The sequence below is a fragment of the Ptychodera flava genome, chromosome 7 (assembly GCF_041260155.1).
Source record: "Ptychodera flava strain L36383 chromosome 7, AS_Pfla_20210202, whole genome shotgun sequence".
NCBI classification, from domain to species: Eukaryota; Metazoa; Hemichordata; class Enteropneusta; family Ptychoderidae; genus Ptychodera; species Ptychodera flava.
This window is the reverse complement of record NC_091934.1, coordinates 8,841,255-8,855,865: the sequence shown is the minus strand read 5'-3', so window position 1 is coordinate 8,855,865 and position 14,611 is coordinate 8,841,255. Positions and strand designations below refer to the sequence as shown.

The window sequence follows — 14,611 nt, the reverse complement described above, 5'->3', positions numbered from 1 at the left end:
ATGAGCATGACGCTACTTAATAGAAGAGCTAAAGTAAGAGATACATGTATTGCGCAACTTGTGATGATACACAAATATTGTCAACCTGTCAGCATCACTCGTTCAGTTAACAAACTTTACAGTGTTCCTTGTGAAAACAATTTTACATCGAGGGAAACTGGAGATAGATTAAAAACGGTGAAGACACCGCCTGGATTGGGTTGTGTACAAAATCAAGATCGGCCATAAACGGGAACATGACAGGGGTCGCCTGCCGTTGACGGCGTAAGACAAGCACACTTACCAAGGTCTGTACATGCTTGGTAATATTTCTTTACATTCTTCACAGGTTCGAGATCATCGTCGTTGATCTGTTGATCAATCAGATCTGAAATCATAATGGGGAGGGAATTGATGAGAATCGATGAGGTAGCAGTTATGTATGGATGTTTCATTTGACGATGAAAGCGATGCACAAACTTTTTCGTTATCCTTAGTGTGATCTCTTGTCGATGAAATGTGTGAGTTGTAAGACAGAAACAAGGAAAATGAATTTTATCATAAAGCGATGTGAGCTGAACAAAAACAACGGGTATGATGAATTTTAACAGGTTATAGCAAAAAACGTAAAAATTGCACAACCCATTTATCTAACATGTCATGTACACTCACTGCTGCATACAGTAATAAAGCATACATAAGTATTGAGAAAATGACATTTTTTTTGCCGTCCCTCACAGTAAGTAGTCAGCCATCTTACAGATAACAAAATATTAAGACAATGTGGTTACAGCTTATAGGCGAAAAAGTTGTAGTTTACATCGAAGCGGTCAAATTCTGGTGATTTTAAAAACAACAGGTAGGTAAACACTGATCTGATACATTACATGGAGGATCGAAATGGTACATAAACCTAATTCCATTATACCCTGATTGTTCCCATAGCAACCTCTGTAAGGGCATTTCAGATTTATGTCGACGTCATCACGAAGCGTCGGAAACGTGTCAGATCTCAAGCGATCTTCAGAAACGACGGTTTTTCTGAGCCAAGAACTGTAGGAAATCTCACAGAAGTCATATCACGTGTCAACTTTAACATTCATCCGCCCTGCCATGTCGCAAGCTGTCAACATTTACAGAAAAAAATCAAAGGAAATAATAAAGCTCTCGAACAAGGATATACCTACCTTTCAGCATAACATGTAGATCATACATCAACTCGGCAACTGTCACGACCCCAGACCTGTCGTCAGGTATGACCGTCCTTTTCTTCCATCTTCCGCAAGAAAATTCAAAGAAGTCATCGCAGGGGTCAACTGCCATGTTCATTCGTCCAGCCATTGCACCAGCTATATACAGTGTGTACATCATTGGGATATTGAACAGTTTTTAAACCGGAAAAAATATTTTGAAAAAAATATCCCTTAAGCAAGAAATGGGCAAACATCATGTAAATGTACACAGGTTTGGTGGATTTGCAAATGTTAGTAATGACTTTGTGTTAGTTCCATCATTTTTTAGGCACTCGGAGAATTGTGAATGTCCATAATGGATTAGAGAATAAAGCAGAAACGTCTTTTTCACTTCTGTGAGGTAACGATGTGTACATTGATCAAGTGTTTTTCATTTTACAAAATTTGTAAACCAAGATCTGTAGGAAGATCTGAAGAAAAGCTGAGCGGTAAAGTCTTGACCAATATTATTCAAATACACTGTTTTCTTTTCTGATAAAAAAACTCTACTCTAACAACCTACGCACGCGGACATAAAAGAAACATAATTACTTCGGCTTTATAGCTGCTATACCCTATAGCTCTACTTATTTATTCGGTACATCTGTTCTATGTACACAATGTAGTTTCCCGTGTGACTACCAAAAGCATGATAGGCTATCATCATATGATAATATACAAAGTATTTAGGTTTTCAACATGTGGCCTTATTTCCAGTATCCTCCTGTCTGTTGTGGGCTAGCACTGCAAATTCTTCTGGCTTGAAATATAACCACTTGGTTTGTAGGTGGCTTGCGGGTGAACCAGTGTGTATATGTTTGAAAAATATCGGTTTGCCCGAAATCCACTAAGGTTTTTATGGTTTGAAGTCACGCCACCACACAGAGTATGGATGGCGTGTATTCATACCAATGCATTGGTGGCTTATTATCAAGCCCGTCATGGTATAAATTTAAGCCGAATGGCTTCTTTTTAAGCCAGTGACAATATAATTCATCGGTTTAAATTTGAGCCACTGGCATCGTTGGTTTGTTTATAGGCTATACCGACAAATTCATTGGCTCATCTTTAAGCCAACCACAAGTGGCAACTTTGTGGGCATGGTTTGAGTTTAAACCATTCAACTTTAAGAAATTAATCGGTCTGTTTTCAAGCCATTGTCATCATCAGTCACTGGTTAATTTCTAAACCAGAATTTTTGACATCACGTCACGACTTGACAGCCCTTTCGCACGATAGGGAGGACCATGCGCATTCAGTGCAACAGACTGATAAGCTTTAATTTTGGGCGATACAATTTTGTGAAGTTTTCAATTGAACAAAAGACATGGACTTGCTTGAAGTCTGTGGGCACATAAATATCAAAACAAATTGAAGGAATTAATTGACAATAAAAAACGTTGATCTCAAATGACGTCATTTTTCTTTCATTAGGCCTAACATGCAAAAATAAATGTAGGGCCTATACGTCGGATTGTCAACATTTCCCAAGACAACGACGAAAGTAAAAACCCACTATAATTAATGGCTCAGACTTAAGCTACCACAACCGTGAGTCACGCATCCAACAACAAACTTTGGCCGAATGCGCGCGTGCTGTAGTAACAAACCTGAAATCGCGATCAATGCTATTATATATTCTGTAGGCCCGGATTGTAGGCATATCCTTAATTTTTGCCAGGCCACAGCCTTGATCCTGGGATAAGTCCGACGCATTTTATTAATAAGGACATGTTTGAAATGGATGTTCTATGCCCCTGAATGCGCCAAAAATATACACAAGCCATAGCAAACGCAACTGATATTCAGACGGCCGTTCAAACACAGGGACTGTGGTTCAAATTACCAAAACAGCGTACAAGGAGGAAGTCCTTAACCTTTGACCGTCGTTTCACCCTTTGTAACATTACACTTTAAAATAGTTCAATTTTACACAATGATTCATCAAGCCAATGTTTAAACTTCGTTATAGATATTATATCTCCGTGACATATGTAAGAATTATAGTACTTGTTGGTTAATCGTAATCTTAAAGGGACCACTGGGTAGTGGAATCCCCATCCCTTCACTTTAGGCAGTTGCGTATTAATACTGCTGTGCTGGGCGCGAAAATTCTGAATTCCACTGGCCTTCGCACCGTAGCCGAGCATGCCGAGGCGTTATTGACGATCGTATCAGCGCTTACGATTCAGTACTCCGGCACAAGTCGACAGTAATGGCTTCCGTCAGCGATGAAGAATTACTTCGCAAGCAAGAACTGGTTATGTACCTCAACGATAGCTATTCGCCACCACATATACACGGGTCATGATGCAGGTTGCAACCGACGTCTTGGAATGCACAGCAGCCACAAATCAACGTAAGCTTGTTTTTGCATATTCCGTGGACGATTTGCAAAGTCATTGATTTAAACCGGGCTTGTTTTTTCCTCAAAGCATATCGGTTAGCTTGAACCATTTTTAAGTAACATACATGCGTTTGAGTATTGTTGGAAAAACTGAAAATTTCTTTGACATTATACCGCTACACCATGACCATGGACGGGTGCACCACCAGCGAAAATTGATAGCACTGCTCATTAATGACATTGCCAAGGATGTAACAAATTAGCCTTCAATTTCATTTCATCAGGCTGAACTGATGTGTGTTTGTCCATTTTGTATGTTATCGTGTTTGTATGGCTTTTCACCACCGCGAATGAATGTGTTTCCCCGAAATCGTCCGTGCACGGTGAATAATCAAATGCGTTTCCACTGTGTCAGCTGGTCAGCGACGAGGAGCTTTTCTAAGAGTAGCCCTGAGTATAGCCCTGCGTACAGGTCTGTGTGTTCCCGGCGTTATACGGCCTCCATCACAGCCCTGCAACGGTCTATGGAGATAACTGGCGAGATTCCAAATGGCGATCTCCTTGGGTAAACAACTTGTCGAGTACGTTATGTTTCAGAAAACGAGCGGTTTTGGATGTTAGAAGTTAATCGCATCTTTCCTTGGGTCGGTAAGGAGGTAAAGGTAGGCTGGGAAAGGATTTTGCCCCGATAGAGCTGAATTTTGGCCAAACAGACCACGTTTTCATTGCGGTCCTCATCCGGACCGCAGAGACCCCAGTTATCTACCGGGTATATAGACCTTTGCAGGGCTGTGGCGGAGGCCGTGTAACTATAACTGTACGCAGGGTTATTCTGAGAGGTGGATCATGGTGTACGTCGTCCGTAGTCCGCTGTACATTTAATAACCCCTTGCCATTGTCCATCCTGAACGGAAAGATGGCAATCATTTAAAATTTGTCATCCATCAGTTCACAGGAAAATTGCATTTAATAACCCTTTGTCATTATTGTGTATAGGACGGAGACACCAACAAATAGCTGCAACAAGAGCTATTGCCACAGTAAAGAGATGCCCATTTTACCAGAAAATGTGAGTAAAACTGCACATTTGTTTCACGCTACCTTTCTGTGTGATTTTCAGGCAAACTGACTTGCCACAGCTTATTTGCAGATATCCTCATGCCATTCTTTCAATAACAAACATAGACTGTTTCATGGACGATATTTCTTGTTTATGTTGATAATAACCTCAAACTGGCAACTTAGATGATTTAATACAGACACATACCTCACAAATCCTTTGGCCAAAATGATGTAATGGTTGATTCTGTTATTCAAGGCAAATTTATGTTTCCACAGCATGATTTGAACTTGGGTCCTTCAACATTGCTTACACAAATTTTGTGAGCCATCTTGTCACTCACGACAAGTAAAGATTAAAGTGATTCATTTTCAGCAAATAACTTCCTGTACAAATGTGACTTTTGACTTCCACTTACGGGTAATAGATAATTATTTGTTTCTTTTTCAACAGATTGTCCAGGACATAATATACTTGATACAGAAAATGCCTTCAGCTCCACAAATTAACAATGGATTCTCTGAGTACAATGTGTAAGCAGAATGAAGACTGCCCTCAGATATGGAATTCAAAGAACGAATATGAAAGGTGATCAAGTATCGTTATGTGCATGTGATAATAATTAAATCAGGCATGCATGTTCCTCATATTTCCACATATTACACTAACACTTTGGGTTTTTTTTTAATTTCAGCTGTTATTACAATGTACATATCTGTGACATATTATCTTTGTCGTGGTCACACAACAGACAGACATGTTTAAACTTTTTATTGTTATAATCAATCATAAGAGGGGAGCCACTTGCTGCACCTAGTTTATGATATTGAATCTTAGTCTGTTGTATCAAAACATAATTTGCCATTTCCTTATTTTTAAACAGGCATCAAACATTTTTGGTTCTCAAGAGTGTCTTTGGTGGAAAAACTGCAGTTGGAAAAATGGTAACAATTGTGACGTAAGTATTGCTTGTTGAAAAAATTTGTTACTGTGATTCAGTACAAACTAGTCAAGGCACATAATGTGCCTTGACTAGTTTGCTCTGACATTAGCTGTAAGTTTTAGCAATTTTCAATCTTCATTGTTGTGTGTACAAACTGCACAGTTTTGACAGCTATATAACAGTCTCTTGAATACCAGTGTTCTACTTGACAATGTACTGTGTACATGCTTAACAACCATTGTTATTGTTGACAAATGAATTCTATTCCAGACTGATATTAGATTTTTAACAATAACCATGCTATACACATATGAACTGGATTGATAATGTATGTTAGACATTCATCATGCCTTAAGAAGTAGAACAAGAAATTACAGTATATACACACAACAAAACTACTTGGAAATTGCCAATGGCTACAGCTGATGGAGTTTTCATCATGCTGGATTTATAATTTCTGTCTGATTCAGTACAACAAAGTCCGTGTAACCCTACACTGGAAATCTCTCACAGCCCTGTTACATTCTGAGGGCTGGTTCAGGGATGTGCACATACCTGTACCAGCTCTGAGAAGCTACAGAGACTACCAGCTATTAAAATATAAATAAAATAATATCCCAGTATAGTATAGTCAGAAAAATAAGTAGCACAGCTGTATTTCACATCCATGTACCTAGTGTGTCAACAGTCCTGTACAATAGTTTTGCAAATAGTACATGTAACATGGGTTTGAAAAAATGAGCTTGAAAATTTGCTTCGAAATCATCCCTGTAGAAGCAATGTGTACACTTCTGTAATAGGGAAATTCCAACATAACTGGTACATGAATGTCTGCATAGGCAGAATTGCACTGTGTGTTTACAATAAGGCTGGTACAGGGAGGTAAGCTTTTATATGACCAGGGTAAAAAGGGGCTGAAAATTTCAACAGGGCTAGCTGGTATGTGGATGTGTTCATTACTGTGCCTCAAATGCTGAACACAGGTCCTGGTACAGGGGGTGAACAGCTCTTCTGGTACATGCATATAGTGCTAGGCACGTCACATACCTACAGCACACATTCCTATATCAGGGATGTGTATAAAATTATCCCTGCTAGTGTTGTCAGGTACATGGGTGGTACACAGAGTGCTCGTCAAAGCTGTGCTAGGATGTTCTACAAGGACATGGCCATGTCAAATCTGCATTTGTCAATTTGTTTCAAGATAATTAGATATTATTCCCTAATATTTTTCTTCGTTCAGCGAAGGAAAATACGAGTGACGTAATGACCGTGTCACCACGAGTCGAAGACAAGTGGTGACACGGTCATTACGTCACTCGTATTTTCACTATGATGGCTGTTGCATAGCCAGAGTGATAAAATGCTTTCTCAAAGTCTTTCCAACTTTGCAAGTCTCAAAAGCACATTGCACAGTGACTCTAATATATCTTGCCTTGTAATATATTCATTTTGATATTCTGGATTTGAAATTCATTATCATGACAGTCAAACCATAGTTTTACACATTTTTTGCCAGTGCAGTGATGCAGCAAGGCCTATGACATTGACAATAACTTGTAAGAGCTATCTTTTTCATGCTAAGATACTTTACCCTGAGTAGTCATATCAGATTATTGGTGCAACAAGAAAGACTTGATAATAGTGTACCTGCAGTCAAATATGTGTTTAAGAACATGACTCTAATTTAGAATGCTACCAATGAACATTCCAATATTGTACAAATTCCCTAAATATACCAGTAGATACGCCTTGCCCTCATTGTACTAGTAGCTTGGCACTGAGTGTTTTACCATGATCTAATCTTGTGCCTCAAATTTTAAATGTGTACATCTTTTATATTCCAGGATACTGGAAAACTCTGAGGAAGAGATGCAAAGCAGCAGCCCTTTCTATGTATGCTCGTCTATGAAGGAGAAAGCAGTCTGTGTTGTTTCTTGAAGGTGTAATATTCTGCAGCATGGAAAGAGACAATGTTATACTGGGTTTGCTTAGTTATCTAGGGTTCCAAAGTTTTAATTACATCAGATGTCTGAAAGGAACTTGTCAATTTGTAGAGTACTTCTGGCTTGACAAAGCTGGGATGTGAACTAAATATGCTGACAATTATGAGTGGTCTGTAATGCACAGGGGATTTCCCGGTGAAACAGCTAGTAATTTTGCATCAGATGCATGAGGTAAACTTTATAACATTAAGGCGTTCATAAGAATATCATTTTCAGTGAGTATACCCTTGTAAGTATTAGATTTAATTATGTTGCAACAATTGCTGTTTCATTTCTTGTAAATTGCAATAAATGTTAATGTGAAATTAATTTTGATGATTGATTGTTGTTTTTTTAATGTAGCTTGCATGCAGGATTTCTGACTATTTCAGCTGTTGTTTGTGTTTCAGATATTTTACAGTCCTGCTTTGTGTAGCTCCATCACATAGAGGACCCAATAGGCCATTCCATGGGATGATAATCCTCCTCTGTGTCTGCAAAATTTGAAGACATCCAATTTAAATTTGAAGGATGGTCAGAAATAATTATCCCTCCCCTCCCCCCCCCCCCCGGCAATATGGCTAATATTGAACTGGTTTGTCAGCAAGCCATACAAAAGCCCTAGAGTGGTATGTCTGCAAGCCAGCTTGTAATGGCTTGTTGGTAAACCAGAGGAATCCGTATAGTGGCTTGCTTGTAAACCAGAATTAGTCAGAAATTGGTTTGTCAGTAAGCCACATTGCAGTAATATTGGCTTATCTTCAAACCAGATGGAACCAGAATTGGCTTACTGTTGAGCCAGAGATGTGTGGTATTGGTTTACAAATAAGCCGCTGTTCAGCATTATCTGGTATATGGGCAAGCCATAGTATCTTAAACATGGCTTGCTAGCAAGCCTAGTTCATATAAGAGTGGATTGCCTGTAAACCATTGTTCAGTACTAACTGGCTTACTGGCAAGCTGAAGTGATCTTTGCTTGGCATGTATATATACCGTATCAAAAACAAAACTGGCATGCACAGAAACCAGACTTGGCATGCCAGAAAGCCAAATATAAGCCAAAATTCACAACTCGAAACAATCCGTTTACTGACAAACAAGCCAGTTTATTTTTGGCTTGAATTTAGCTGGCCGGCAAACCAGAAAAATTTGCAGTGTAGTTAATAGTGTCAATCGATCGTAGTTCTGAATTGATTCGTCAGCCATAAAATCATGGTTATTACACATGTATAGTCTATGGTGGCAATCGATTGCCAAACTAATGAGCATGCTCTGCCGGGCGTAGACAAGGTACGGTAGAAAAGGATATCGCATGTTGATACAAGCAACGAAAAATAGCGAAAAATGGTCAAAGCTCAGTGATATCGCTGTCTTTTATAGCATTGTAAAAAGCGTAAATTATGGGGACGTTGCTATTAGATATAGGTTGTAGACGGTACAATTAAGGGAAAATCTCAAGGTGCAAATATTGTTCAAAAACATTGATCTATTATTTGCGCTCCAATAAGCCTATAACGAACTTCAAACAACGAAGAGGCGAGCGCGTGAGCGTGCATCGCATGCGGTCAATGACCTTACCCATCATGGCGCAGTGAGCAGTCAAACAATACTCGTTGTCGCCACCACTCACGGGTTCTGAGCTCTGGTCGTTTTTCAAAATGATGACAACTATAAATGATACAAAAAAACAGTACGGCTTTAATAAGTATGAAATATCACTCTTGCTCAAAAATATAGCTGAGTTTGTCTTAAACCTTTTCCTTCTTCTAATAACCAGATAATATCCCGAAATTCCATGTAGGTATTATGTGTAAATAATTGTACTTTTCGTCAATTTCAGTGATAAAGAATCGGCGCATGAAGGAATCAAAAACACCCTTCTCCAAGTCTCTGTTGTTGTTCGACATATAGAATAACGTATCATCCCCCTCTTCAAGTTGGTACTGCGCCCTCTTCGCGAATTCGGGCCGGCCTCAGGAACGCACGGTCGCGTCCTCAATCACCAATGTAAGGCAAACATCGCGAAGAAAAGGAAAGATGACACTCACTGAGAGCTGCTGCTAATCCAACGCAGACGAAGAAGAGCACAACAGAGATAATGGTTGACATCTCACTTTACTCGAACAATTGCCACCCGAGTTTGAGTCCTCCAAACTGAAGCGTTCGGCTTTGTTGATGAAACTCGAAGACATCGTTGAGTCTCCCTATTACTGATTACTGAAAAACAAGAAAATAAAATAACCGGTCAAGACGTGTAGTTATTAATTTTTTTCTGATTTCAGAGTCGAAAATCATCACGTGACTGCTCATTGGATCATCTTTGCCGGTCTACCTGGTATTCACTGTGCTTTAATTCAAAACTACTCAAACGTGAGGAGAGGAGGTATACATTTCGTTTTCAAAGACAAAGTGCAAATTTGACGGACGACAATTTATTTTAATCTATCTGATAATTCAGCGTCACTGACAGCGGAGGGGATAAAAATAACGCACTGTCAGGTGATATGTCAACGATGTCGATATAGTTTTTTTTCTAAAGGAAAACGTGACAAACACTCACACAAAACGTTTTAACTCATCAACTTTTATCACTTATCTGCGACCGCATGACTTTTGCATCCGTATTTCACACTGAAAGTTTTTAACTTAATGCTCCGATGTGATGAGTTTGTCACTGGATTGTGTGGAATGTCAAGTGGCAATAGAATGCCGCCACATTAGAGCTGGTGTTTGCTGGCTGCAGTTGAGTAAAAATTTCAGTTTCCAAATAGTCATCATGCTATCCACCCAGCGTTCAATCGCTAATTAAAGGTATACTGTCACCTGTACAGTTACCATGGAAAGAGAAGATCTAACCAATCACAGATTTTAAGCGGGTATCCGCCTTTTAAAAACAGCGCCCTCGGGAACGCCGCCTTTGACCATATATGGGCATATTTAGATTACAGGTGACTCTATACCTTTAACTGAGGTTTTGAGGGATTCATAACCTCAGTCGGCGAAGACGGGATGCGCAGGGCTGACGTTACAGTAAGTGCGCCTTCTATAAAGTGCCCCTAAACCTAAGGATTCTTTGTCAATATTTTTCATTTTAGGGTACCGTCTCTTACAACCGTTTAAAAATTATTATACATGTAACGATTGCGATGGATTATATTTTTATAAGGGAAAAAAAATAAACAAATTCTGGAAAGCTGTAAAATCCTTCATGCCATAATTTAATAGAATTAATTTACATAATGAGCTACTAAAAGAGAGAAAAGTGACAAGGAAATTACGATGTATTATTTTCCTTTGCTTCATTGCATCACTAACGGTTGAATGACTCTTTTTCATTTCAAATATTGAATGAACACTATTTGACTTCTTGTTATAACAAGCAACGGCACGGCACGTATTATTGCGATGGTAGAGGATGTCAAACACGACGTCACAAAGAAGACATAAAATGAAGCTCGTCGTCTCGTTATGCCGATCGTTTGTTTACCTCAAACAACTTACGCATCTGGTCCATGTTCATGAAAGTTTTCTGGGTGCATTGCATGGAATAATCGACAACAATTTCCCATCAACACACGTGGAGATTGTTATAGCAAGCCAAATACCTAGTGTCGAACAAGTCTTCTCATCTATGGACAAGTTCCTGGTAAAGGCCGAAACATTACTGAATATCTGGAATATCAAATAAGACGAATATTCTGCCCTTATACCTGTCTTGTGTCCCATCGTTAAAGGACAGAATACACTGCTGTGATCTAAACCATATTCTGAATAAACTGAAACATTAGAGATCGGTAAAAACTGGGAGGAGAGAAAAAAGTTAATGGACATAATTGTTTGCAGTTAAACATTGGATTTCTCAAGAGAACATCCAGTCGCGCACATCCATCTTGGCCAGATACGTCTGACCTACATCATGATATGAGGAGATAACGCGATATCATTAAATGTCAAGGGACAGTGCTGAAATATGTATTGTATTCTATGGGTCGCCAGGGGTCAGCGTATCAGTAATTATTATAATCTCACCACAAATCGATTGTCAAAAAATATGTCGCCCCAAGTAGATTAAAAAGTTTAAATGTTGCACCGAAAGTCATGACAGCTTGATGGAGAGTTTTAAGGTACAAAATTCAATAATACAATTGTTATAGTACATTCACGTTGGACTGAAAATTCTGGTATTTTGTATTTTTATGGTTTGGTCACTCTACGTTTCGAAACAAATTCCATGGTCGTCCCTAGTTAAAGGCTTAGGGCGCTGTTTCCGTCGCTTCCTATCAAAATTCGAGGATGTGCCAAACAGTCATTTAACCACATCACTTCGCAGTTAAATCTAAAGAACAATAAATGACAATTCCGGTTCGAACGACACTAGTAAATATGACATTTGGTACTTACCAAATTCCCTTCCGTCTCTATAATTCTCTGAAACCAATTTTTATCACGTGACCGAACATGACATCATGAAAGTAACAGATCCGAGTTCAGCGTTTAAAAGTTCCGACCAGAGGTGCAATGAACTGTGAGTTAACACCATTATGAAAACTATTTGCCCTGATCGTTTTTACATCCGAGTATTTTCTTTGAAACGTGAGAAGATAATTGGAAGGCTGGCAAATATATACTGTTTCTGATACAATGGAATGTTTCGACACGCACGCTCCCTGCGAGTATCGAGTAGTGTGGCCGACCAATGCCTGAGAGGAAATCCATGCTCAATAATGCTACAAGAGGCCGACGACGACTGTCGTCTGAGGTTACATTAAAGATCTCTCTCTCTCCCCCCCTCTCTCTCTCTCTCTCTCTCTCTCTCTCTCTCTCTCTCTCTCTCTCTCTCAGAACAGCGGACAAGGAACGAATTTTACATCCATGGATGGACTGACTCTGAACAAGGTTTATTTTCGTTTTGCCCTTCCTGGCGATATCTTTATGATACTTTGCCGGCGGGTGCAGAACTAAAAGTCAATAAAGAGGCCCTGGGGTTGGGAAAGCATGCTTTACTTAATCGTCGAACTTCTCCCTTGTGGCATTTCAACGGCGTCGAATGTCACACTCTGAACGTGCCCGGAGCATAAAAGCTATATGAATGATAAAAGCATATGCGGAGAAATGAAACTCATCCAACTCGCGTTCATAAAGCAACCATCCCAGTTAGAGTTTCTGCCTTGGAGCTGATATCGTCCACCGTGACCACTTCATTATCTTATTTGTCATTCAATTGGAGCTGTCGCCCGTTGCATCAACAACGGCAATACGGAGGATTATGACTTCAAATATAACCGAGCTCTTAGGCTCGGATGCGGCGAAATGCGTCACATACATAGAGTCTTATCTATTTGCTTAAAGCATCTTGATGTCTGTTGATAGGCCATGAAACGCGACCACTGTCTTAATCTTGCTGCAGAGAGTAATTCAAATTTGCTTTCTGATTTTTAGGTTACTGAGGTACAAAGCGGAAGATGGCTTCAATTTAAAACGAGAGAGAGAGAGAGAGAGAGAGAGAGAGAGAGAGAGAGAGAGAGAGATGCTCAACAACGTCAATGGTAGTGGAATATGCACTGTTGTATAAAAATGCTGTCTATAATGTTCACGTTGTTTGCAAGCGATCTAGCGGCCGATATAGGCCTACTTTGAGTTGTTGCTGTGTACGGCTTTAAACATTAGAATCATTTATTATCTCCAGATGTTATGGATCGATAATCTTCAAATATGCTTTCAGTTTCAAAATATAATTATAGTAGATTCTGCCTGGGTTTGAATATAACATGGTAATGAATTTTGTACTGAGGAAATGCACAAATTTCTAATTTTCACTACAAAATATTGAAATTGTAGTAATCAATATTAATAAGTCTATCCCTAACACGTTGACTTTTTAGGGTATAAAGCAATTAGCATGTCTTAACGGATAATGAGAAAATTAGCCAACAACACGATTGGAACTAATTTGGGATAATTGGATGGTGAAGTAATGTCGATTTAGTCTGCAAATGTAACCTCATCTGCTTTTCTTGTTAAGTTACACACGTCTTTTTACGAATAATTTGTAATATTGCAATATTTAGCTCTAGGCCACCTGTCACTTTTGAGAAATTTGAAAAATATAATGATCCAATTACCTCAAATTAATCCCAATCATGTTCAATAAAGAATTTGCAAATATAGCCGTCATTTCAACCAAACTGAATGGAGTCATTGCTTGGAACTTACTGAATTTCATTGCTATGGGAGGAAAAATTAGAGAACACTGAGCAAAAGTCAGCATATTTCTGAAAATTTGATATATGCAAGTTTTATGTTTGTTTGATACAACATTGTATGGGCATCCAAAGTAAACTACATAATTCATTTTGAAGGGCAAGTAATGCCAAGCTTTAATGTTTTTTACTAAAGATGCCTTTCGTGTCAAACAGAATTTCTTCTTTTATTCCCAAGAGCATGTAAGTATACAGAGTATTCAGCTTGTCAACTCAGCCTTCATACGTGTTAACGGCATTGTTACCGGTGACACGTAAATTCCATTAGTCCGGACTAGAATTCAAAGATGAGCAATAATTGTCCATTTTACAAATTTAGACGCTTCGTTGACAAGATAAATAGTGGATATTTAAGTATTTGGGGGAATACAGCTTATATGAAAGTCATTTAGCAATGTAACCCATCTTATTACTAATGTGCATGTTATTACTAATTTGCATATTTAACGAACTTCCCTAATTGCACTATTTACACTATTTTTCAGTCCATCATCCGACGGGCGTCAGCCCAATAACAGGATGAGGTACGCACAACCCTAACCCCCCCATGGATCACTTAGGAGTAAAGTGCCTTGCTCAGGGGGCACAACACCATGCTAGAGTCTCAAACTCAGCGTCATCCGACAGTGAGTCCACTACTCTGAACCCACTGGGTCTCGAACTCACCGTTCTCTGATAGTGAGTCCTTTGCCCTAACCACTGGTCCATGGTGCATGCTCTCTAGGGCTAATATTCTCTTGATTGACTTGTTTAAAGTTGACGAAACCTGCTATGTACATTGACGATACTAAGCATTGTTATTTAA

At 39.1% G+C, this 14,611-nt stretch overlaps 1 long non-coding RNA gene across 1 annotated transcript; it reads right to left on the bottom strand.

Annotated features, from left to right (window-relative positions):
- Nucleotides 1-283: 283 nt before the first annotated feature.
- Nucleotides 284-9,199, bottom strand: LOC139136104 (uncharacterized). Its single transcript, XR_011553103.1, has 3 exons — nucleotides 9,125-9,199; nucleotides 1,167-1,328; nucleotides 284-367 (listed from the first exon to the last, which is right to left on the bottom strand). It is a non-coding gene; the product is annotated as an uncharacterized lncRNA (long non-coding RNA).
- Nucleotides 9,200-14,611: the final 5,412 nt, after the last annotated feature.